Below are 23,969 nucleotides of genomic sequence, written 5' to 3' on the forward strand. Positions count from 1 at the left end.
ATGCCTCAGCAGTAGAGCGAGGAGGGACATTTATTGGGCGGGATTTTACGGCTTTGATTGATGCTGTTGCGCACCGGGAGGTAGCAGCTAGGCTACAAAATACATTTCATAGTAGTTGAAGTAGAGGAGGGTGCGCCACTTCGTCGGAGGAGTGTGATCTTGACTGGCCATCATTTGGAGTCAATTCAGCTGCCGGAGAAAAACTGCAAGCCACAGGTTGCTGATTGAAACCAAGGGACTTACATTTTGCAAAGTTCTCTGACACGCAAAGAGCTGGTGGTAAGTTATTTGACATGTGTGCACGTGTTAATAACGAATAATAACACACTTATAGGAGTCGATATTATCAGTATTGGATTTAAAACGTGAATTGCCTTATTTCCTCTTAATTTTACTAGACTAAATGTCAAATTTCGGGAAAAGAAAGCACCTAGATAATGCAGTGTCCGTCATGCGAATCGATTCACCGTTCATCCGTTGATATTTATCACATAACATATTTGGTATATGTTAACTACTTTCATATACTGGGAAAGGTAACCTGTGTATTTTTATCAAGAGAACAGATATTCGCGTGGCTTTGTAGGTCAAGAAATCTGGACACACACACACAAAGATAGCCTATCTATCACAGCTGTCACGAGACACCTGTCTGACTGTGAGTCAGTAACTAAGGCGAAAAAAGACTCCTGAGCTGAGTCCCGACATGGAAACGGAATTTAGGTTGAAAATCTGGATCCCTAAAATCTAAAAACGTCCCTACCGTTGACCCCGCAGAGAGTGGTGTTGGTGTGACACCAAATCAGTGATATGAATGCGGGTTGAAAACGAAGCAGATGCAGTGCTCTTTAGAAGGAACATTTTATTGGGTGTTGTTTTACACAAGACACAGGCAGAACATGTGACTTATTTCTCATAGCCTCGTAGCCTCTCTCTCTCTCTCAATTCATTTCAGTGGGCTTTATTGGCATGGTAAACATATGTTTACGTTGCCAAAGCAAGTAAAATGGATAAACAAAAGTGAAATAAAAAGTCTCTCTCTCTCTCTCTTACATATTCTCTCTCGGCCTCATGCGCTCCCTCTCTCTCTATTTAGTCCTCATGCTCTCTCAATTCGAAGAGCTTTCTTGGCATGGGAAACATATTTCACTTGCCAAAGCAAGTGGAATAGATAATAAACAAAAGTGAAATAAGCAATAAAAAATTAACAGTAAACATTACACTCACAAAAGTTCAAAAAGAATAAAAGACATTTCAAGTGTCACATTATGTCTATATACAATGTTGTAACGATGTGCAAATAGATAAAGTACAAAAGGGAAAATAAATAGTGTTTGTTATTCACTGGTTGCCCTTTTCTTCTGGCAACAGGTCACAAATCTCTACATTTTATTTTTTCTCTCTCAGCCAACAAATGGTTAAATGTCCTCTTTATCTCTCTTTAAACGTTATATCCTGTATTGACAGTGTCCTGACTAGTATAGGGGAGACCTTGTCCTGTTGCACATATTCCTAGGGCTCTAAACTGGATAGATTGTAGGACAGGGAACATCAACTAGATTCGATCCACAGGCCACCAGTTGGGGAACCCTAATTTACTGGATCATTCAAACTAAGAGCTTGATTGACAGTGTCCTGACTAGTATAGGGGAGTCATTGTTTAATAGGAAGAATACAACAGTTTTGTTTTTCTACAGTTTTACCTTTGTGTGATTTACTTATCAGCATGACAGTTAAAACAGTTAGAACAAATTCTGTATAGGATGCCTATGTAGCCATCTCACCTAACCAATATCCTCTATATCCATATCATCGCCTTCATTCGATCCACTTTGGTCCAACTCTACATATATTGGTTTGATTATTTAAACAATTGGCTTTTTAGTGAGGAGTCTTTCGCTGTGAGAAACCAGCAGAAATGTGGTGGCAGCCAGAAAGAACTCACTCATTATTTGTAGGAAAAGAGGAATTTGTCATTTTTAGAACAGAAGGGTGGTGGTAGAAAATGCATTTTGTTATCTTTTTTTAAATCCTAACATTGCAGCCACATGATTCTGCCCCATTCTGACCACAGTGGCACTCCCCTGACATTCTTCTCATTGGGGAAGGTTGGTTCTGTGTACAATCATTGAAGCTGTGCCAGACAGTTGGCAGGACTTCTAGAGATGGAGTCTCTCCCAGCAACTGCCTGAGAGGGTACACTCTTAGAAATAAGGGTTCCAACAGGGTTCTTTGGCTGTCCCCATATAAACAACAGTAAAAAAGACAGTGAAAAATAATAGTAGCGAGGCTATATACAGTAGCGAGGCTATATACAGTAGCGAGGCTATAACAGTAGCGAGGCTATATACAGGCACCGGTTAGTCGGGCTGATTGAGGTAGTATGTACATGAATGTATAGTTAAAGTGACCATGCATATATGATAAACAAAGAGTAGCAGCAGCGTAAAAGGGGGGGGGGGCACACAATGCAAATAGTCCGGGTAGCCATTTGATTACCTGTTCAGGAGTCTTATGGCTTGGGGGTAAAAACTGTTGAGAAGCCTTTTTGTCCTAGACTTGGCACTCCAGTACCGCTTGCCATGCGGTAGTAGACAGAACAGTCTATGACTGGGGTGGCTGGGGTCTTTGACAATTTTTTGGGCCTTCCTCTGACACCGCCTGGTGTAGAGGTCCTGGATGGCAGGCAGCCCCAGTGATGTACTGGGCCGTACGCACTACCCTCTGTAGTGCCTTGCGGTCGGAGGCCGAGCAATTGCCGTACCAGGCAGTGATGCAACCAGTCAGGATGCTCTCGATGTTGCAGCTGTAGAACCTTTTGAGGATCTCAGGACCCATGCAAAATCTTTTTAGTTTCCTGATGGGGAATAGATTTTGTTGTGCCCTCTTCACGACTGTCTTGGTGTGTTTGGACCATTCTAGTTTGTTGGTGATGTGGACACCAAGGAACTTGAAGCTCTCAACCTGATCCACTACAGCCTCATCGATGAGAATGGGGGCGTGCTCGGTCTTCCTTTTCCTGTAGTCCACAACCATCTCCTTAGTCTTGGTTACGTTGAGGGATAGGTTGTTATTCTGGCACCACCCGGCCAGGTTTCTGACCTCCTCCCTATAGGCTCGTCGTTGTCGATGATCAGGCATACCACTGTGGTGTCGTCTGCAAACTTAATGATGGTGTTGGAGTCATGCCTGGCCATGCAGTCATGGGTGAACAGGGAGTACAGGAGGGGACTGAGCACGCACCCCTGAGGGACTCCAGTGTTGAGGATCAGGGTGGCAGATGTGTTGCTACCTACCCTCACCACCTGGATGCGGCCCGTCAGGAAGTCCAGGATCCAGTTGCAGAGGTAGGTGTTTAGTCCCAGGGTCCTTAGCTTAGTGATGAGCTTTGAGGGTACTATGGTGTTGAACGCTAAGCTGTAGTCAATGAATAGCATTCTCACGTAGGTGTTCCTTTTGTCCAGGTGGGAAAGGGCAGTGTGGAGTGCAATAGAGATTGCATCATTAGTGGATCTGTTTGGGTGGTATCACTGTGGGGATGACGTCATTGATGCACTTATTGATAAAGCCGGTGACTGATGTGGTGTACTCCTCAATGCCATCGGAAGAATCCCGGAACATGTTCCAGTCTGTGATAGCAAAACAGTCCTGTAGTTTAGCATCTGCTTCAAGCATTGATTATGCAAGAATGGGCTGCCATCAGTCAGGATGTGGCCCAGAAGTTAATTGACAGCAAAAGGGCGGATTGCAGAGGTCTTGAAAAAGAAGGGTCAACACTGCAAATATTGACTCTTAGTATCAGTGAAGTGGAGGTAGAGCGCGTGGGGCAAGGCAATGTAGCCCTCCAGGCTAATTTAGCTGAATTACATAGGGACCTGGGCAGTTTTTTCCAGGTTAAAGCAGAGGGAGCACTTGTAAGAGCTAGATTCTCAATGTTCAAGGAGATGGATGCTCCCAGCTCCTTCTTTGGTTTGGAAAGACAGAGCAGTGAAGCCAAGGTTATTCATTGTCTACAGCTGTCAGATGGGCGGGTGACCTCTGTGGTGGGGGAGATGCGGGAGCGGACTGTGGAGTTTTATACTGAGTTGAATAGGGCTGTCACGCCCTGACCGTAGATTGCTTTGTATGTTTCTATTTTTGTTTGGTCAGGGTGTGATGTGGGTGGGCATTCTATGTTTGTATGTCTAGGTTTTGTATTTCTATGTTTTGGCCTGGTATGGTTCCCAATCAGAGGCAGCTGTCTATCGTTGTCTCTGATTGAGAACCATACTTAGATAGCCTGTTTTCCCACTGTTAGTTGTGGGTGGTTATTTTTCTGTTTAGTGTTTGTATCACCTGTCAGAACTGTTTTGGTTATTCCTTTTGTTATTTTGTATTTAGTGTTATGTTTCGAATAAATAATATGAACATGTATCACGCTGCACCTTGGTCCTCACCTTCTTCCTTTGAATGCCGTGACAGAACCACCCCCCAAAAAAGGACCAAGCAGCGTGGTAAGGAGGAGCAGCGCTATCTGGAGAAATGGACATGGGAGGAGATACTGGAAGGCAAGGGACCCTGGGCACAGGCTGGGGAGTATCGCCATCCGCAGGAGGAATTGGAGGCAGCTAAGGCTGAGCGGAAACACTATGAGGAGTTAGCACGGCAGGGCAACAGGCACGAGAGGCAGCCCCAATTTTTGGGGGGGGAGGCACACAGGGAGATTGGCGGAGTCAGGCGATAGAGCTGAGCCAACTCCCCGTGCTTACCGGAAGCAGCGTAGTACTGGTCAGGCACCGTGTTATGCTGTGAAGCGCACAGTGTCGCCAGTGCGAGCTCATAGCCCGCAGTGCTATAGGCCAGCCCCCCGCAAGTGCCATGCGAGAGTGGGCATTCAGCCAGGGCGGATTGTGCCAGCTCAGCGGGTTTGGTCTCCGGTATGCCGTTTCGGCCCAGGGTATCCTGCGCCGGCTCTGCGTACTGTGTCTCCGGGGCGCTGGGAGGGTGCAGTTCGCCCTATGCCTGCACTCCGCCCGTGGCGGGCGAATGTGGGCATTGAGCCTAAGGGAGAGGTGCGAGTGGTATGCACCAGATCTCCAGTGCTCCCCCACAGCCCGGTTCAACCTGTGCCTGCACTCTGGAGGGTCCGGGCTAAAGTGGTCATCCAGCCTGGAGGAGTGGTGCTAAGGCTGCGCACCAGAGCTCCAGTGCTCCCCCACAGCCTGGTCCATCAGGTGCCTCCTCCACGCACCAGGCCTCCTGTAGGTTTCCCCAGCCTGGTGGGCCCTGTGGCAGTCCCACGCACCAGGCTGTCTCTCCGTCTCCTCCCTCCAGGTTCTCTCTCCAGTCCAGAGCTGTCAGAGCCGCCCGTCAGTCCGGAGCTGTCAGAGCCGCCCGTCAGTCCGGAGCTGCCAGAGCCGCCCTCCTGTCCGGAGCTGCCAGAGCCGCCCTCCTGTCCGGAGCTTCCAGAACCGCCCGTCAGTCCGGAGGCGCCAGAGCCGCCCGTCAGTCCAGAGGCGCCAGAGCCGCTTGTCAGTCCAGAGGCGCCACTCACTCCAGACTCGACCGTCAGTCCAGTGGCGTCCTCTAGTCCGGGGTCGGCGGTGAGGGTTCCCACTCCAGAGGCATTACTAAAGTGGGCCGAGCCAGAAGTGGAGCGGGGTCCACGTCCCTCACCGGAACCGCCACCGCGGAGTAATGCCCACCCAGACCCTCCCCTAGGTTCAGGTTTTGCGGCCGGAGTCCGAACCTTTGGGGGGGGGAGTACTGTCACGCCCTGACCGTAGATTGCTTTGTATGTTTCTATTTTTGTTTGGTCAGGGTGTGATGTGGGTGGGCATTCTATGTTTGTATGTCTAGGTTTTGTATTTCTATGTTTTGGCCTGGTATGGTTCCCAATCAGAGGCAGCTGTCTATCGTTGTCTCTGATTGAGAATCATACTTAGGTAGCCTTTTTTCCCACTGTTAGTTGTGGGTGGTTATTTTTCTGTTTAGTGTTTGTATCACCTGTCAGAACTGTTTCGGTTATTCCTTTTGTTATTTTGTATTTAGTGTTCAGTTTCGAATAAATAATATGAACACGTATCACGCTGAACCTTGGTCCTCACCTTCTTCCTCTGAATGCCATGACAAGGGCAGAACTGTGTGATCCTATGTGTGCTCAGGTTTTGTTTGCAGAACTACGTAGAACTACTATGTAAGCTCTCTCTGGCACAGAGGGATGAAATGGACATTCCCCTGTTGTCCCATGAACTGGCAGAGGCCGTAACCCAGATGTCCCCCGGTAGTGCACCGGGGGTCGATGGACTCCCAGTGGAGTTTTATGAGAAATTCTGGGGAATAATTGGACTGGACTTCTTTTGCGTGTTGCGTGAGTGCGTCGGGGTAGGAGAGTTGCCAATGAGCTGCCGTCCGGTGGCTCTGACTCTCCTGCCCAAGAAAGGGGACTTCTGTGAACTTATGAACTGGAGACCTGTGTCATTGCTCTGTGCGGACTACAAGATATTTGCCAAGGTCCTCGCTAACAAACTGAATTCCCGTCTGGACTCTATAGTACACAAGGACCAGACATATTGTGTACCGGGACGCTCAATCACTGACAACTTGTTCTTAGTCAGGGACATTTTGGACTTGTCGAGACTGCTGTACCATACTGATGTTGGGTGGAAGGAACCTGCATGTGCGCTGCTGAAGAGAGCTGGCGGACTAGGGACCAGCAGCTGTTCCTCATTAGGCAGTATGGTACAGCAGGTCTCTCAGATTTCTACTCATTAGTACAGCAGGTCTCTCAGATTTCTACTCTACTCTGCGGTGCTGAGGCCCTGGCAGCTATTAAGGCCCAAATGAGAAGGGGGTGTGGAGCCTGGACTGTGGGTGTGGGAGGAGCCTATCTTCCACAATCCAGCCATCCCTTTGAGATCGGTTTCAGTCGGCCACCCTGCATAAGCGACTAATGGTAGCGGGTTTACTAAGGCTGGGCAACCTGCGGCTGTGGGGGGGAGGAGGGGTGGAAAACCTTGGAAGTCCTGGCACAACAAACAGGACTAACATCTCAGGGGACCTCCAGTGGATGGTTCTACATGGAGCCCTGGCCATTAACAGCTGGTTGGCACGGAACGATCCGGGAGTCAGACAGGGGTGTCCTTTCTGTGTCATGAGTGAAACTGTGCATCATGTGTTTTTTGCATCATGTGTGGGCCAGGTTAATGCCATTAATGTCTCTGTTGTAATGTCTGTGTGCACCAGGTTAATACCATTAATGTCTCTGTTGGAATGTCTGTGTGGGCCAGGTTAATACCATTAATGTCTCTGTTGGAATGTCTGTGTGGGCCAGGTTAATGCCATTAATGTCTCTGGTGTAATGTCTGTGTGGGCCAGGTTAATGCCATTAATGTCTCTGTTGGAATGTCTGTGTGGGCTAGGTTAATACCATTAATGTCTCTGTTGGAATGTCTGTGTGGGCCAGGTTAATACCGTTAATGTATCTGTTGGAATGTCTGTGTGGGCCAGGTTAATACCATTAATGTCTCTGTTGGAATGTCTGTGTGGGCCAGGTTAATACCATTAATGTCTCTGTTGTAATGTCTGTGTGAGCCAGGTTAATACCATTAATGTTTCTGTTGGAATGTCTGTGTGGGCCAGGTTAATACCATTAATGTCTCTGTTGGAATGTCTGTGTGGGCCAGGTTAATACCATTAATGTCTCTGTTGTAATGTCTGTGTGGGCCAGGTTAATACCATTAATGTCTCTGTTGGAATGTCTGTGTGGGCCAGGTTAATGCCATTAATGTCTCTGTTGTAATGTCTGTGTGCACCAGGTTAATACCGTTAATGTCTCTGTTGGAATGTCTGTGTGGGCCAGGTTAATACCATTAATGTCTCTGTTGGAATGTCTGTGTGGGCCAGGTTAATACCATTAATGTCTCTGTTGTAATGTCTGTGTGAGCCAGGTTAATACCATTAATGTTTCTGTTGGAATGTCTGTGTGGGCCAGGTTAATGCCATTAATGTCTCTGTTGGAATGTCTGTGTGGGCCAGGTTAATGCCATTAATGTCTCTGTTGTAATGTCTGTGTGCACCAGGTTAATACCATTAATGTCTCTGTTGGAATGTCTGTGTGGGCCAGGTTAATACCATTAATGTCTCTGTTGGAATGTCTGTGTGCACCAGGTTAATACCATTAATGTCTCTGTTGGAATGTCTGTGTGCACCAGGTTAATACCGTTAATGTCTCTGTTGGAATGTCTGTGTGGGCCAGGTTAATACCATTAATGTCTCTGTTGTAATGTCTGTGTGGGCTAGGTTAATACCATTAATGTCTCTGTTGGAATGTCTGTGTGGGCCAGGTTAATACCATTAATGTCTCTGTTGGGATGTCTGTGTGGGGCGGGTTAATGCCATTAATGTCTCTGTTGTAATGTCTGTGTGCACCAGGTTAATACCATTAATGTCTCTGTTGTAATGTCTGTGTGGGCCAGGTTAATACCATTAATGTCTCTGTTGGAATGTCTGTGTGGGCCAGGTTAATGCCATTAATGTTTCTGTTGGAATGTCTGTGTGGGCCAGGTTAATACCGTTAATGTCTCTGTTGGAATGTCTGTGTGGGCCAGGTTAATACCGTTAATGTCTCTGTTGGAATGTCTGTGTGGGCCAGGTTAATACCATTAATGTCTCTGGTGTAATGTCTGTGTGGGCCAGGTTAATGCCATTAATGTCTCTGTTGGAATGTCTGTGTGGGCCAGGTTAATACCATTAATGTCTCTGTTGGAATGTCTGTGTGCACCAGGTTAATACCATTAATGTCTCTGTTGGAATGTCTGTGTGGGCCAGGTTAATACCATTAATGTCTCTGTTGGAATGTCTGTGTGGGCCAGGTTAATACCATTAATGTCTCTGTTGGAATGTCTGTGTGGGCCAGGTTAATACCATTAATGTCTCTGTTGGAATGTCTGTGTGGGCCAGGTTAATACCATTAATGTCTCTGTTGGAATGTCTGTGTGGGCCAGGTTAATACCATTAATGTCTCTGTTGTAATGTCTGTGTGGGCTAGGTTAATACCATTAATGTCTCTGTTGGAATGTCTGTGTGGGCCAGGTTAATACCATTAATGTCTCTGTTGTAATGTCTGTGTGGGCCAGGTTAATACCATTAATATCTCTGTTGGAATGTCTGTGTGCACCAGGTTAATACCATTAATGTCTCTGTTGGAATGTCTGTGTGGGCCAGGTTAATACCATTAATGTCTCTGTTGGAATGTCTGTGTGGGCCAGGTTAATGCCATTAATGTCTCTGTTGGAATGTATGTGTGGGCCAGGTTAATGCCATTAATGTCTCTGGTGTAATGTCTGTGTGGGCCAGGTTAATACCATTCATGTCTCTGTTGGAATGCCTGTGTGGGCCAGGTTAATACCATTAATGTCTCTGTTGGAATGTCTGTGTGCACCAGGTTAATACCATTAATGTCTCTGTTGGGATGTCTGTGTGGGCCAGGTTAATACCATTAATGTCTCTGTTGGAATGTCTGTGTGCACCAGGTTAATGCCATTAATGTCTGTTGGGATGTCTGTGGGCCAGGTTAATACCATTAATGTCTCTGTTGGAATGTCTGTGTGGGCCAGGTTAATACCATTAATGTCTCTGTTGTAATGTCTGTGTGGGCCAGGTTAATACCATTAATGTCTCTGTTGGAATGTCTGTGTGGGCCAGGTTAATACCATTAATGTCTCTGTTGGAATGTCTGTGTGGGCCAGGTTAATACCATTAATGTCTCTGTTGGAATGTCTGTGTGCACCAGGTTAATACCATTAATGTCTCTGTTGGAATGTCTGTGTGGGCCAGGTTAATGCCATTAATGTCTCTGTTGTAATGTCTGTGTGAGAGGTTGGGGGTGGAGTTTACTGTCGGGATGTTTATAATGGGGTACAGGTATTCAAATAAGGAAAATGCCAAATGTGTGTTGTTGAATTTTCTGTTTGCTCAGTCAAAGTTGGCTATTTGGCTAACAAGGAGGAACAGGGTCAAAGGTGGGTGGATAACAGACCCTTTACTATTGTTTAATGGGATGGGCTCTGGGCGCCTTAGGGTGGAATTTGAATTCTATAAAATGATAAAAAGTGTGGAGATATGGTGTGTCGGGGAGGCCGTCTGTATAGCTGGGGAAGATGGGTTGGATACACGGTTGTAGAAGTGGTGAGGTTTTGGTTTATGTGATTTTCTATTGTGGGGTAGAGGGCAAGGTGAGTATGCAGCACAGGGGATATTTGTTTTAATGGAATGAGGATGTGTCATTAAAGAAAGACAAAAAGTCAAAAGTCTCTCCCCCCGTCTCTCTCTCCCCGTCTCTCTCCCCGTCTTTCTCTCCCCCGTCTCTCGCTCTCCCCCGTCTCTCTCTCTCCCCGTATCTTTCCCCCGTCTATATCGCCCTCTCCCCGTCTCTTTTTCTCTCTCCATTTCTTTCTCTCTGCCGTTTCCCTCTCTCTCCCCAGTCTCTCTTTCTCTCTCTCTCCCCGTTTCTCTCTTTCACTCTCGCTCTCTCCCTTGTCTCTCTTGTCCGTGCCTCTCTCTCTCCTGTCTCTCTTGTCCCTGTCTCTCTCTCCCCAGTCTCTCTCTCCCCAGTCTCTCTCTCCCCAGTGTCTCTCTCCCAGTCTCTCTTGTCCCAGTCTCTCTCTCCCCAGTCTCTCTCTCCCCAGTCTCTCTTGTCCCAGTCTCTCTCTCCCCAGTCTCTCTCTCCCCAGTCTCTCTCTCCCCAGTCTCTCTCTCCCCAGTCTCTCTTGTCCCAGTCTCTCTTGTCCCTGTCTCTCTCTCCCCAGTCTCTCTCTCCCCAGTCTCTCTCTCCCCAGTGTCTCTCTCCCCAGTCTCTCTTGTCCCAGTCTCTCTTGTCCCAGTCTCTCTCTCCCCAGTCTCTCTTGTCTCAGTCTCTCTTGTCCCGCTCTATTTTTCCCCAGTCTATCTCTCCCCAGTCTCTCTCTCCCTAGTCTCTCTCTCCCCAGTCTCTCTCTCCCGTCTCTTTCTCGTCCCAGTCTCTCTTGTCCCAGTCTCTCTCTCCCCAGTCTCTCTCTCCCCAGTCTCTCTTGTCCCAGTCTCTCTTGTCCCAGTCTCTCTTGTCCCAGTCTCTCTTGTCCCAGTCTCTCTCTCCCCTGTCTCTCTCCCCCCAGTCTCTCTCTCCCCTGTCTCTCTCTTATATTGATTTGTTCTTCACTCCATCTTATAGTTCCTCATACTCCCTCCCTCAAAGCTTGTTGAGTTTCTGGATTGGGTTGACAGACATTTGTCTTAACAATCCTAAACTGCTTACACATGGAGATGTTACAAAAACAATCTCAAATCAAGCAGCCATGAAACAGAGGCAACAGGCCATAGGGGTGCCTGGGGCTCTGGGAGAATAAACACAGTTGAGAACATTAACACCCGGGGCCTGGGGTTGGATGGATGCTCCACTGGCTACCAGCAGCTATCTGTTGGGAAAATGTGTTTACATTTTACAAGCATTTTTGTTTTGGATAATGACTGACTGCTGATTGTGAAAATCAAGACAACTTTTGTTTATTTCTTCTTTGGTCAAATTTCCACAGAAAAAGAATCTAAATGAAACAGCCTGTTGCCACAAGTAACTTTGCTCGAGAAGAGGATTCTAGAGATGTATCTTGCCTCTTCATTCCATGGCGATCTATGACTACATGAAGAATATTAAAGATTTATACAGTAAAGATGTATAAGGTATAGATTTATACAGTATAGATGTATACAGTATTGATTTATACAGTATATATGTATATAGTATTGATGTATACAGTATAGATGTATACAGTATAGATTTATACAGTATATATGTATATAGTATAGATGTATACAGTATTGATGTATACAGTATAGATGTATACAGTATATAGTATAGATTTATACAGTATAGATGTATATAGTATAGATTTATACAGTATAGATGTATACTGTATTGATTTATACATGCTATATTGCTAATTTCAAAAGATTTTTCTTTAGATTTTCTTTTAACTTCATGCTCTTTTTGTTAGCTTGACTAGACCAACTTCTGCACCAAATCATGCTCAGGCTTTCAGAGCAAAGAAGGCACAGTGATATCTTTATTTGTTATCTGGTTTGGCCCTTTGTTTTGGTATGCACCAGAGGTGGTGTAGGAGGGACGTGGTTCTAAGAATTCTTTCAGTTGCAGCTTGCATTGTTCTCTGCAGGGTATAAACGGGCAGCTGGAAGCCCAAGCTAAACACAGCCAAGCACGTAGCCTCTCATTCATTTAGCTTTTAATGTTCGTCAATGGGCAGGTGAAAGATTACAGGCTCAGGGTTTCTGTTTAATGTGAGCAAGGGTTATTTTGATTACTACCCTACGAGCAGGTGGAGACATTAATCGGTCCGTGCTTGTAAGTAAATTCAGATAAGAATGAAGATTAGGTAAGTCTTCACTTGTCTTCATTTGCTACGCCATCATCATCATCATCGCCCAGTGTGTGTTTCCCAGTGCAATGCAGTCTTTTTTCAACACATTGCTTGCAGTGACCTCAGAAGGACATTGGTCAAGGAATGTTGGGCTTGGTTGACGTTCAAGAACTCAGTGTCTCAAAACATCCCGTTTGGGAATGTTGAAACAGACAGAAATTGCATATCGATTTGATGAGAGCTTTCCCCTCAAAGACAACAAATGCGAATGCCAGGAGTGTTCATTTTGGTTTGTGTGCGTGCAGGCAGCTAACAACGCTTTGTGATCCGTCAGGACATCAGCCACTTCACATTGGGGGTGCCGGTACTGGGATAAAAGAGAGAGGGAGCAGTCATCTCTTTATACTGGGATAAAAGAGAGGGGAGCAGTCATCTCTGTACTGGGGTAAAAGAGAGAGGAGCAGTCATCTCTTTATACTGGGATAAAAGAGAGAGGAGCAGTCATCTCTTTATACTGGGATAAAAGAGAGAGGAGCAGTCATCTCTTTATACTGGGATAAAAGAGAGAGGAGCAGTCATCTCTTTATACTGGGATAAAAGAGAGAGGAGCAGTCATCTCTTTATACTGGGATAAAAGAGAGAGGGAGCAGTCATCTCTTTATACTGGGATAAAAGAGAGGGGAGCAGTCATCTCTTTATACTGGGATAAAAGAGAGAGGGAGCAGTCATCTCTTTATACTGGGATAAAAGAGAGGGGAGCAGTCATCTCTTTATACTGGGATAAAAGAGAGAGGAGCAGTCATCTCTTTATACTGGGATTAAAGAGAGAGGGGAGCAGTCATCTCTTTATACTGGGATAAAAGAGAGAGGAGCAGTCATCTCTTTGTACTGGGATAAAAGAGAGAGGGAGCAGTCATCTCTTTATACTGGGATAAAAGAGAGGGGAGCAGTCATCTCTTTATACTGGGATAAAAGAGAGGGGAGCAGTCATCTCTTTATACTGGGATAAAAGAGAGAGGGAGCAGTCATCTCTTTATACTGGGATAAAAGAGAGAGGAGCAGTCATCTCTTTATACTGGGATAAAAGAGAGAGGAGCAGTCATCTCTTTATACTGGGATAAAAGAGAGAGGAGCAGTCATCTCTTTATACTGGGATAAAAGAGAGAGGGAGCAGTCATCTCTTTATACTGGGATAAAAGAGAGAGGGAGCAGTCATCTCTTTATACTGGGATAAAAGAGAGGGGAGCAGTCATCTCTTTATACTGGGATAAAAGAGAGGGGAGCAGTCATCTCTTTATACTGGGATAAAAGAGAGAGGAGCAGTCATCTCTTTATACTGGGATAAAAGAGAGAGGGAGCAGTCATCTCTTTATACTGGGATACAAGAGAGAGGAGCAGTCATCTCTTTATACTGGGATAAAAGAGAGAGGAGCAGTCATCTCTTTATACTGGGATTAAAGTGAGAGGGAGCAGTCATCTCTGCACTGGGATAAAAGAGAGAGGAGCAGTCATCTCTTTATACTGGGATAAAAGAGAGAGGAGCAGTCATCTCTTTATACTGGGATAAAAGAGAGAGGAGCAGTCATCTCTTTATACTGGGATTAAAGAGAGAGAAGCAGTCATCTCTTTATACTGGGATTAAAGAGAGAGGGAGCAGTCATCTCTTTATACTGGGATAAAAGAGAGAGGAGCAGTCATCTCTGTACTGGGATAAAAGAGAGAGGAGCAGGCATCTCTTTATACTGGGATAAAAGAGAGAGCAGTCATCTCTTTATACTGGGATAAAGGAGAGATGGGAGCAGTCATCTCTTTATACTGGGATAAAAGAGAGATGAGCAGTCATCTCTTTATACTGGGATGAAAGAGAGAGGAGCAGTCATCTCTTTATACTGGGATACAAGAGAGAGGAGCAGTCATCTCTTTATACTGGGATAAAAGAGAGAGGAGCAGTCATCTCTTTATACTGGGATAAAAGAGAGAGGGGAGCAGTCATCTCTTTATACTGGGATAAAAGAGAGAGGGGAGCAGTCATCTCTTTATACTGGGATAAAAGAGAGAGGGGAGCAGTCATCTCTTTATACTGGGATAAAAGAGAGAGGGGAGCAGTCATCTCTTTATACTGGGATAAAAGAGAGAGGAGCAGTCATCTCTTTATACTGGGATTAAAGAGAGAGGAAGCAGTCATCTCTTTATACTGGGATAAAAGAGAGGGGAGCAGTCATCTCTTTATACTGGGATTAAAGAGAGAGGAAGCAGTCATCTCTTTATACTGGGATAAAAGAGAGAGGAGCAGTCATCTCTTTATACTGGGATAAAAGAGAGGGGAGCAGCCATCTCTTTATACTGGGATTAAAGAGAGAGGAGCAGTCATCTCTTTATACTGGGATTAAAGAGAGAGGAAGCAGTCATCTCTTTATACTGGGATAAAAGAGAGAGGAGCAGTCATCTCTTTATACTGGGATAAAAGAGAGGGGAGCAGTCATCTCTGTACTGGGATAAAAGAGAGAGGAGCAGTCATCTCTTTATACTGGGATTAAAGAGAGAGGGGAGCAGTCATCTCTTTATACTGGGATAAAAGAGAGAGGGAGCAGTCATCTCTTTATACTGGGATGAAAGAGAGAGCAGTCATCTCTTTATACTGGGATAAAAGAGAGAGGGAGCAGTCATCTCTTTATACTGGGATGAAAGAGAGAGCAGTCATCTCTTTATACTGGGATAAAAGAGAGAGGAGCAATCATCTCTTTATACTGGGATAAAAGAGAGAGGAGCAGTCATCTCTTTATACTGGGATAAAAGAGAGAGGAGCAGTCATCTCTGTACTGGGATAAAAGAGAGAGGGAGCAGTCATCTCTTTATACTGGGATGAAAGAGAGAGCAGTCATCTCTTTATACTGGGATAAAAGAGAGAGGGAGCAGTCATCTCTTTATACTGGGATAAAAGAGAGAGGGAGCAGTCATCTCTTTATACTGGGATGAAAGAGAGAGCAGTCATCTCTTTATACTGGGATAAAGAAGAGAGGGGAGCAGTCATCTCTTTATACTGGGATAAAAGAGAGAGGAGCAGTCATCTCTTTATACTGGGATTAAAGAGAGAGGAAGCAGTCATCTCTTTATACTGGGATAAAAGAGAGAGGAGCAGTCATCTCTTTATACTGGGATAAAAGAGAGGGGAGCAGTCATCTCTGTACTGGGATAAAAGAGAGAGGAGCAGTCATCTCTTTATACTGGGATTAAAGAGAGAGGGGAGCAGTCATCTCTTTATACTGGGATAAAAGAGAGAGGGAGCAGTCATCTCTTTATACTGGGATGAAAGAGAGAGCAGTCATCTCTTTATACTGGGATAAAAGAGAGAGGGAGCAGTCATCTCTTTATACTGGGATGAAAGAGAGAGCAGTCATCTCTTTATACTGGGATAAAAGAGAGAGGAGCAGTCATCTCTTTATACTGGGATAAAAGAGAGAGGAGCAGTCATCTCTGTACTGGGATAAAAGAGAGAGGGAGCAGTCATCTCTTTATACTGGGATGAAAGAGAGAGCAGTCCTCTCTTTATACTGGGATAAAAGAGAGAGGGAGCAGTCATCTCTTTATACTGGGATAAAAGAGAGAGGGAGCAGTCATCTCTTTATACTGGGATGAAAGAGAGAGCAGTCATCTCTTTATACTGGGATAAAGAAGAGAGGGGAGCAGTCATCTCTTTATACTGGGATAAAAGAGAGAGGAGCAGTCATCTCTTTATACTGGGATAAAAGAGAGAGGAGCAGTCATCTCTGTACTGGGATAAAAGAGAGAGGAGCAGTCATCTCTTTATACTGGGATAAAAGAGAGAGGGGAGCAGTCATCTCTTTATACTGGGATAAAAGAGAGAGCAGTCATCTCTTTATACTGGGATAAAAGAGAGAGGGGAGCAGTCGTCCCACCAATAGCCTAATCCTTGAATAAATATTAAAGAGAAGTAGGGTAACTATTAAATTACAGTTGATCCCTTGTCCTGTTACTACTGTTTCTCACTGTTTTCATATGGTCTAGGACCACTGCAGTTTTATGGTGTTACTGTACCAGATAGAGCACCCTGTGAACTAACTCATGGCAGAGAGAGCACCCTGCAGAACTAACTCATGGCAGAGAGAGCACCCTGCAGAACTAACTCATGGCAGAGAGAGCACCCTGCAGTACTAACTCATGGCAGAGAGAGCACCCTGCAGAACTAACTCATGGCAGAGAGAGCACCCTGCAGAACTAACTCATGGCAGAGAGAGCACCCTGCAGAACTAACTCAAGGCAGAGAGAGCACCCTGCAGAACTAACTCAAGGCAGAGAGAGCACCCTGCAGAACTAACTCATGGCAGAGAGAGCACCCTGCAGAACTAACTCATGGCAGAGAGAGCACCCCGCAGAACTAACTCATGGCAGAGAGAGCACCCTGCAGAACTAACTCATGGCAGAGAGAGCACCCTGCAGAACTAACTCAAGGCTCACACACTTCCAACTGGCTCTGCACTCTGAATAAAATGTCAGATTAGAAAGAAAACAAGTTCAGATAGGCCTGGTCTGTCGCTGGGCCATGTGTGAGACGAAGAGAGAGAGAGAGAGAGTTTTGCTGTCTGGCTCACAGTACAAAGCCTTTCAGAGTCAATGACTCCGATTAATCTTTTACCAGCCAGCGCAACCAATATATCACTGAAGAATACCCATGTGTCCTCCTGGCCAGTGTGAAATGCAGAGTTATAACAGCAGTGTGCTAGGAGAGAAAAACACGTCTCCCACTGATGGCTTTTTGTTTGACCTAACGTCTCACTGGGAGCGGAACGCGGAGACACAGATACATTCGATGTGGTTTCAGTTGGTTGGAAGAAAGACACATGCAGAAGAATGTGTTCAACCCATCTGTGGCTGAAAACAATGATGCCAGCCAACATATTTAGTCTCTGTGTGTGTGTGTGTGTGTGTGTGTGTGTGTGTGTGTGTGTGTGTGTGTGTGTGTGTGTGTGTGTGTGTGTGTGTGTGTGTGTGTGTGTGTGTGTGTGTGTGTGTGTGTGTGTGTGTGTGTGTGTGTGTGTGTGTGCTGTTCAGTCAATTCTCTTTATTATTCTCTATATATCTTTTGAGGCATTCCCTCTAAACTGTTTCTACACCCAGGTCAAGTTCGTGTGTATTTCAACCCCCAGTCATAATAATGATGAACCACTTACGTGGTTCATTCAGGGTCAGTCATCTCCCCAACAGGAGACTCTTTGTAGTACAGTAGTTATTACTATAACAGAACAGTCTGGACATTGTATAAATTAGCTGAAACTGAATTAAACAAAGCTATTGTCTTTGGGTGGGTAGACTCAATAGAGTTAGATCATCCAACAGAAAGGCCGTGGTTTGTATTTCGGACATATTCTTTTTTTACATTTAAAAAATATATATTTTCATAGAAAGGAATGTCATAATGTCTGTGCTCGGTGACACAACAGCTGGAGTACAAATAATGTATTTACAGATGTCATGCCGGGTCCTCAGAGAGCTGTAGAATGAGGAAGTATGTCCGGAAGAACGGCCATTGTGTCAGTGTAGTGGTGATTCTCGGGATGTATGGACTAGAATATAAACCTCTCGAGAGACATTAGCTGGGGAAGTCAAGCTGGTTTCCACTGCTCTGACAATAAACAGACATGAAACAGACATGAAGTATGATGAAGTTGTGTGTGTTTTGTGTTCCGTCCATTTGTTCTTGAACTTGTAAAGCCTCAACCCTCGTCAGGCTGATGCAGTCTAGCTCATGGGAAAGGATATGGCTGAATTTTCCCATTCCAAATGCTCTGCTGCTATGACATTTTGTAGGGGCTACTCAACCAAGTTTCAGTTGCTTGATAATAAACAAAATAGACAAATAAGGTGGATAAAACAGGAGTTGTTCTTTCACCAGCTCTTCTTTCTTGTTTGCTTGCCATGGTGTTTTAACAGGGGCTCAGAATGGTAAATAAAGTCTGAGGCTTTTCATTTTAATGGCACGTAAATCCCACTCCCACAATCCCACAGATGGTTAATGGACCAGAAGCAAATAGCTTGTGGCTTCCAGTACATTTACTTCAGTACCTGGAAAACAAAACATCAACTGTTGGATGGGATTCCTTTCATGGGCAATGGTTGACTCCCCCCCCCCTTTCCATATCAAGACACCCCCGTGTGTGCAAATGCATTTCCAAGAAATGAAGTCGGCTTCATTAGGAGCACCAGGTTGTGCGTCTCAAATTACACCCTATTCCCTACATAGTGCACTACTTTAGACCACAGCCCTTTGGGCCCTGATTCAAAATGGGTGCACTATATAGGAAATAGGGTTTCCATTTGGGACGCAGCCTGTTCCTGGGTTCAGTCACCACTTTGACATGGAGCCTGTAAGGCTGTGACGTCAGTCGTGTCTGCTCGGTGGGAGCTGTTGAACCCTTCTCCCCCAGGGCCGTCACTTCACTCCCACTTTAAAAACCCACCGTCTGTTTCTCAGCTGCACATCACTGACCCCACAACCCTCCACCTCCTCCTCCACCACCTCCTCCTCCTCCACCTCCTCCACCACCTCCTCCACCTTCTCCTCCACCTCCACCACCTCCTCCACCGCCTCCTCCTCGCTCCACACTTTTTGACATTCTGAAAGCAGTTCAAGGGTATTCTTTGCCCCGAAAAGAGGGAAAATATTATAAACAAAACGGCTTCCAAGAGAAACATTTGTGTCTGCCTTTAGTCTCTGTCAATGCCATGTTCCTGACATTGTTTCGGTGATACCTCAACTCTTGATACATTCTGGCAGTCATGTAATTCCTGCGGTGAACTACTTTGAACTACTATAAAGGGAATATGGTGCCATTTGTAATGTTGCCAATATGGATCCTAATGGACCCGATCTGCCTTTCCTGTTCCATAGGAAAAGCTACAGATCCAACCCCTTCTCCGTTTCCCAGACTGTTCCCGGTCCCTTTGTTAATTGGGTACATGTATTTGACCTGGTCAAATACCTGATAAATATCAGTGATTTATTGCTACTTGTCAAAACAAAAGTGTTCTTGGTGCTTGTGCAGTTTATAAGGAGCTTGCTAAAAAAAAAATACAAGTAATATGATTATTGTGGCAGATGTTTGTGTCTATAGCACATGTTATGTTTAAGTTTTCAATTTATCCCAAACTGTTTCTGCATATTGGTTTTTGACCTGGGGTCACATATTCTAGCAGCTCCCTACAGACTTGTAGGATGGTGTTGTGATTGTCTCAGTACTGTAGAGCTGTCAGGTGTTTTCCACCCCATCCTTCCCATTCGCCATATGAGATGTCAATCACCTGATTAGAACACGGAAGAACAGAAATGTTTCCCAGGGTAGTTCAGGGGCCTTGGAGGTCGTAGCAGTAAAGCTGAGCTGTGTAAGTACGCCACCAACAGAATGGGTCAGTTCAGTGTGCAATATGGATGATGTATTTGGTTTTTACAAGACATGAACAATATGTAAGACGTGGGTAACGTGCCATCTATGTATCATGTTGAGTGTGTAATGTACACGGTCTATTTTTGTATACAGCAGTAATGTGTGTCTAAGACAACTTTACACTCAGGGACATTACAGTTCATCCTATCCTATCCATAGTGTTAAGTGTTTGCCTTAGTTACTTTAAGGTACAACAGTACTGTAAGGGTCCTGTGTGTAGCTGGTGTAGAGAGTCAGGAGCAGGACAGCAAATATGAGTAATCAACGTACTTTTACTCAAAACGACAAAAGTACAAAGCAACATCACGAGCCCACCACGACGGACCGAAAATACAAGAAACAATCACTCACAAATACAACATGGGGAACTGAGGGTTAAATAATAAACAAGTCATTGATTGAGTGGAGCCAGGTGTGATAAAACAAAGGCAGAACAAATGGAAAATGAAAAGTGGATCGGCGGTGGCTAGAAAGCCGGTGACGTCGACCGCCGAACGCCGCCCGAACAAGGAGAGGGACCGACTTCGGCGGAAGTCGTGACAAGTGCCCTCTCCAGCAACCCTTTGAAACACCATCCGGCAGCTCAGAACCATTCATATTATTTAGTGGCTCTTTCTCAATGCCAAACTGCCATAGGGGCTTTTCTTACAATAGGGACGTTGACCATTTTCACCAGAGGAGCTACGACATAAAAGAGGAAACCATATCATTACTGTTTTACTTTGGTATTGGTCATAACTCTTCCATGAAAGATGATACTCAGCCTCTTCTCATTCTCCGTGGATACAAGTGTGTTCCTTAGCATAGATCTCTTTCAACACTTCTAGAAACTATAAACCTTCTTTCATCTGTGAAGAGAACAGGACGCCAGTGGCGAATTTGCCAATCTTGGTGTTCTCTGGCAAATGCCAAACGTCCTGCACGGTGTTGGGCTGTAAGCACAACCCCCACCTGTGGACGTCGGGCCCTCATAACACCCTCATGGAGTCTGTTTCTGACCGTTTGAGCAGACACATGCACATTTGTGGTCTGCTGGAGGTCCTTTTGCAGGGCTCTGGCATTGCACCTCCTTGCACAAAGGCGGAGGTAGCGGTCCTGCTGCTGGGTTGTTGCCCTCCTACGGCCTCCTCCACGTCTCCTGATGTACTGGCCTGTCTCCTGGTAGCGCCTCCATGCTCTGGACACTACGCTGACAGACATAGCAAACCTTTTTGCCACAGCTCGCATTGATGTGCCATCCTGGATGAACTGCACTACCTGAGCCACTTGTGTGGGTTGTAGACTCCGTCTCATGCTACCACTAGAGTGAGAGCACCGCCAGCATTCAAAAGTGACCAAAACATCAGCCAGGAAGCATAGGAACTGAGAAGTGGTCTGTGGTCACCACCTGCAGAATCACTCCTTTTTTGGGGGTGTCTTGCTAATTGCCTATAATTTCCACCTTTTGTCTATTCCATTTGCACAACAGCATGTGAAATTTATTGTCAATCAGTGTTGCTTCCTAAGTGGACAGTTTGATTTCACAGAAGTGTGATTGACTTGGAGTTACATTGTGTTGTTTAAGTGTTCCCTTTATTTTTTTGGGCAGTGTATATATGTTGAAGAGGGTGGGGCTTAAGCTGCTTCCCTGTCTCACCCCATGGTCCTGTGGAAAGAAATGTGTGTGTTTTTTGCCAATTTTAACCGCACACTTGTTGTTTGTGTACATGGATTTTATAATGTGGTATGTTTTTACCCCAACACCACTTTCCGTCAATTTGTATAGCAGGCCCTCGTGCCAATTTGCCTTTGTGTTGGTTTGTATGTTTGTCAATTAGAGTGGCCTGGCGAATACATGGTCTGTCGTATGGTAATTTGGTAAAAAGCCAATTTGACATTTGCTCAGTACATTGTTTTCACTGAGGAAATGTACGAGTCTGCTGTTAATGATAATGCAGAGGATTTTCCCAAGGTTGCTGTTGATGCATATCCCTCTCTCTCTCTCTCTCTCTCTCTCTCTCTCTCTCTCTCTCTCTCTCTCTCTGTCTCTCTGTCTCTCTGTCTCTCTCTCTCTCTCTGTCTCTCTCTCTCTCGCATCATTTGTTTTCATGTTTTCAGGGTTCCTGTTAATCACAGATCCAAATGGGTTTCTTTTTGATAACAAAACAAACATTACTAGATTGTGTGACAGTTCAATCCCATTAAAACCTCTATTCTCTATCTTCATCTCTAATCAGAGAGCAATAAAAGTTAATAGTTCTTCATTTCCCCTGTATCTGCTCTGTCTATCTCTATTTCTCTCTACTTCTCTCTCTCTCTCTCTCTCTCTCTCTCTCTCTCTCTCTCTCTCTCTCTCTCTCTCTCTCTCTCTCTCTCTCTCTCTCTCTCTCTCTCTCTCTCTCCCCTCTAACTCATTTCCCCTGTATCTGCTGGCTCTCCCCCTCTCTCTCTCTCTCTATCCTTCCCTCTCTTGCTCTCTCTCTCTCCATCCCTCTCTCCCCCCCTCTCTAACTCATTTCCCCTGTATCTGCTGGCTCTCCTTCTCTCTCCTTCCCTCTCTCTCTCTCAATTTTCAATTCAATTCAATTTGCTTTATTGGCATGACGTAACAATGTACATTTTGCCAAAGCTTACTTTGGATATTTACAATATGAAAAATAATGAGAATCAAAATTGTCAACGGGACAACAGTAACAACAATAACCAAGGGTCAAAATAACCATACATTGAACAATAACAATAAGCGTAGAGGATATGTGCAGGTTGATTGGTCTGTCAGACACTGTCCCTCAATTTATGGCAGGCAGCAATGTAGTGCGCTGCCAACCCACAGCTCTCTGCGTCCTCCCCCAACAGGACGGGTAGCTTACTCTCATCAGAGAGGTCTTTGAAACCTTGAATAAGGGTTTCAAATTTGGGGAAATGACACTCTAATTCTCTTTCTCTCTCTTTCTGTTTCTCTTTCTCTCTCCTTCCCTCTCTCTCCTTCCTTCTCTCTCCTTCCCTCTCTCTTTCTCTTTCTCTCTCTCCTTCCCTCTCTCTCCTTCCCTCTCTCTCCTTCCTTCTCTCTCCTTCCCTCTCTCAATTCAATTCAATGTGCTTTATTGGCATGACGTAACAATGTACATATTGCCAAAGCTTATTTTGGATATTTACAATATGAAAAATAATGAGAATCAAAATTGTCAACGGGACAACAGTAACAACAATAACCAAGGGTCAAAATAACCATACATTGAACAATAACAATAAGCATAGAGGACATGTGCAGGTTGATTGGTCTGTCAGACACTGTCCCTCAACATATGGCAGGCAGCAATGTAGTGCGCTGCCAACCCACAGCTCTCTGCCTCCTCCCCCAACAGGACGGGTAGCCTACTCTCATCAGAAAGGTCATTGAAACCTTGAATAAGGGTTTCAAATTTGGGGAAATGACACTCTCTAATTGTTTTATATTTTTGACATTTTGTCAGGAAATGCAGCTCCGTCTCAGGTTCTGCTGTTCTGCAGTGGTTGCACAGCCTTTCCTCTACAGGGAGCCAGGTTTTCCTGTGTCTACCCTTCTCAATGGCAAGGCTGTGCTCACTGAGCCTGTACTTTGTCAAGGTTTTTCTAAGGTTTTGATCAGTAACCATGGTCAAATATTTAGCCACAGTGTACTGTCGATTTAGGGCCAGATAGCACTGTGCTTGTGTTTCCCAATAAGCAATGTAGTTTTGTTTTGACTGTGTTGTAATTTGGTTTATCCTGATTGATTGGATGTTCTGGTCCTGAGGCTTCAGTGTGTTAGTAGAACAGGTTTGTGAACTCAGCCCCAGGACCAGCTGGATGAGGGGACTCTTTTCTTTGCTCAGCTCTTGGCATTGCAGGGCTTGGTAGTGATATGAGAGGGGGTCACTGTATTTTAGATATTTCCCAAACTTAATTGCTCTTTTTTGAGTTTTTATTATTAGTGGATATTTGCCTAATTCTGCCCTGCATGCATTGTTTGTAGTTTTCCTCTGGACATGTAGGATAATCTTACAGAACTCTGCATGCAGGGTTTCAATGGGGTGTTTGTCCCATTTGATGAAATCTTGTTTTGCAAGTGGACCCCACAACTCGCTGCCATAAAGTGCAATTGATTCAATGACATATTCAA

At 45.1% G+C, this 23,969-nt stretch overlaps 1 protein-coding gene across 1 annotated transcript in view; it reads left to right on the top strand.

Annotated features, from left to right (window-relative positions):
- The window catches only part of LOC129820245 (four and a half LIM domains protein 3-like), a 32,761-nt gene continuing 8,792 nt past the window's right edge, over window positions 1-23,969 (top strand). The window contains exon 1 of the mRNA XM_055877277.1: window positions 1-279. The gene's annotated coding sequence lies outside the window, so the exon portion shown is untranslated. The remainder of the gene's footprint in view (window positions 280-23,969) is intronic.

Source organism: Salvelinus fontinalis, chromosome 22 (assembly GCF_029448725.1).
Source record: "Salvelinus fontinalis isolate EN_2023a chromosome 22, ASM2944872v1, whole genome shotgun sequence".
NCBI lineage: Eukaryota > Metazoa > Chordata > Actinopteri > Salmoniformes > Salmonidae > Salvelinus > Salvelinus fontinalis.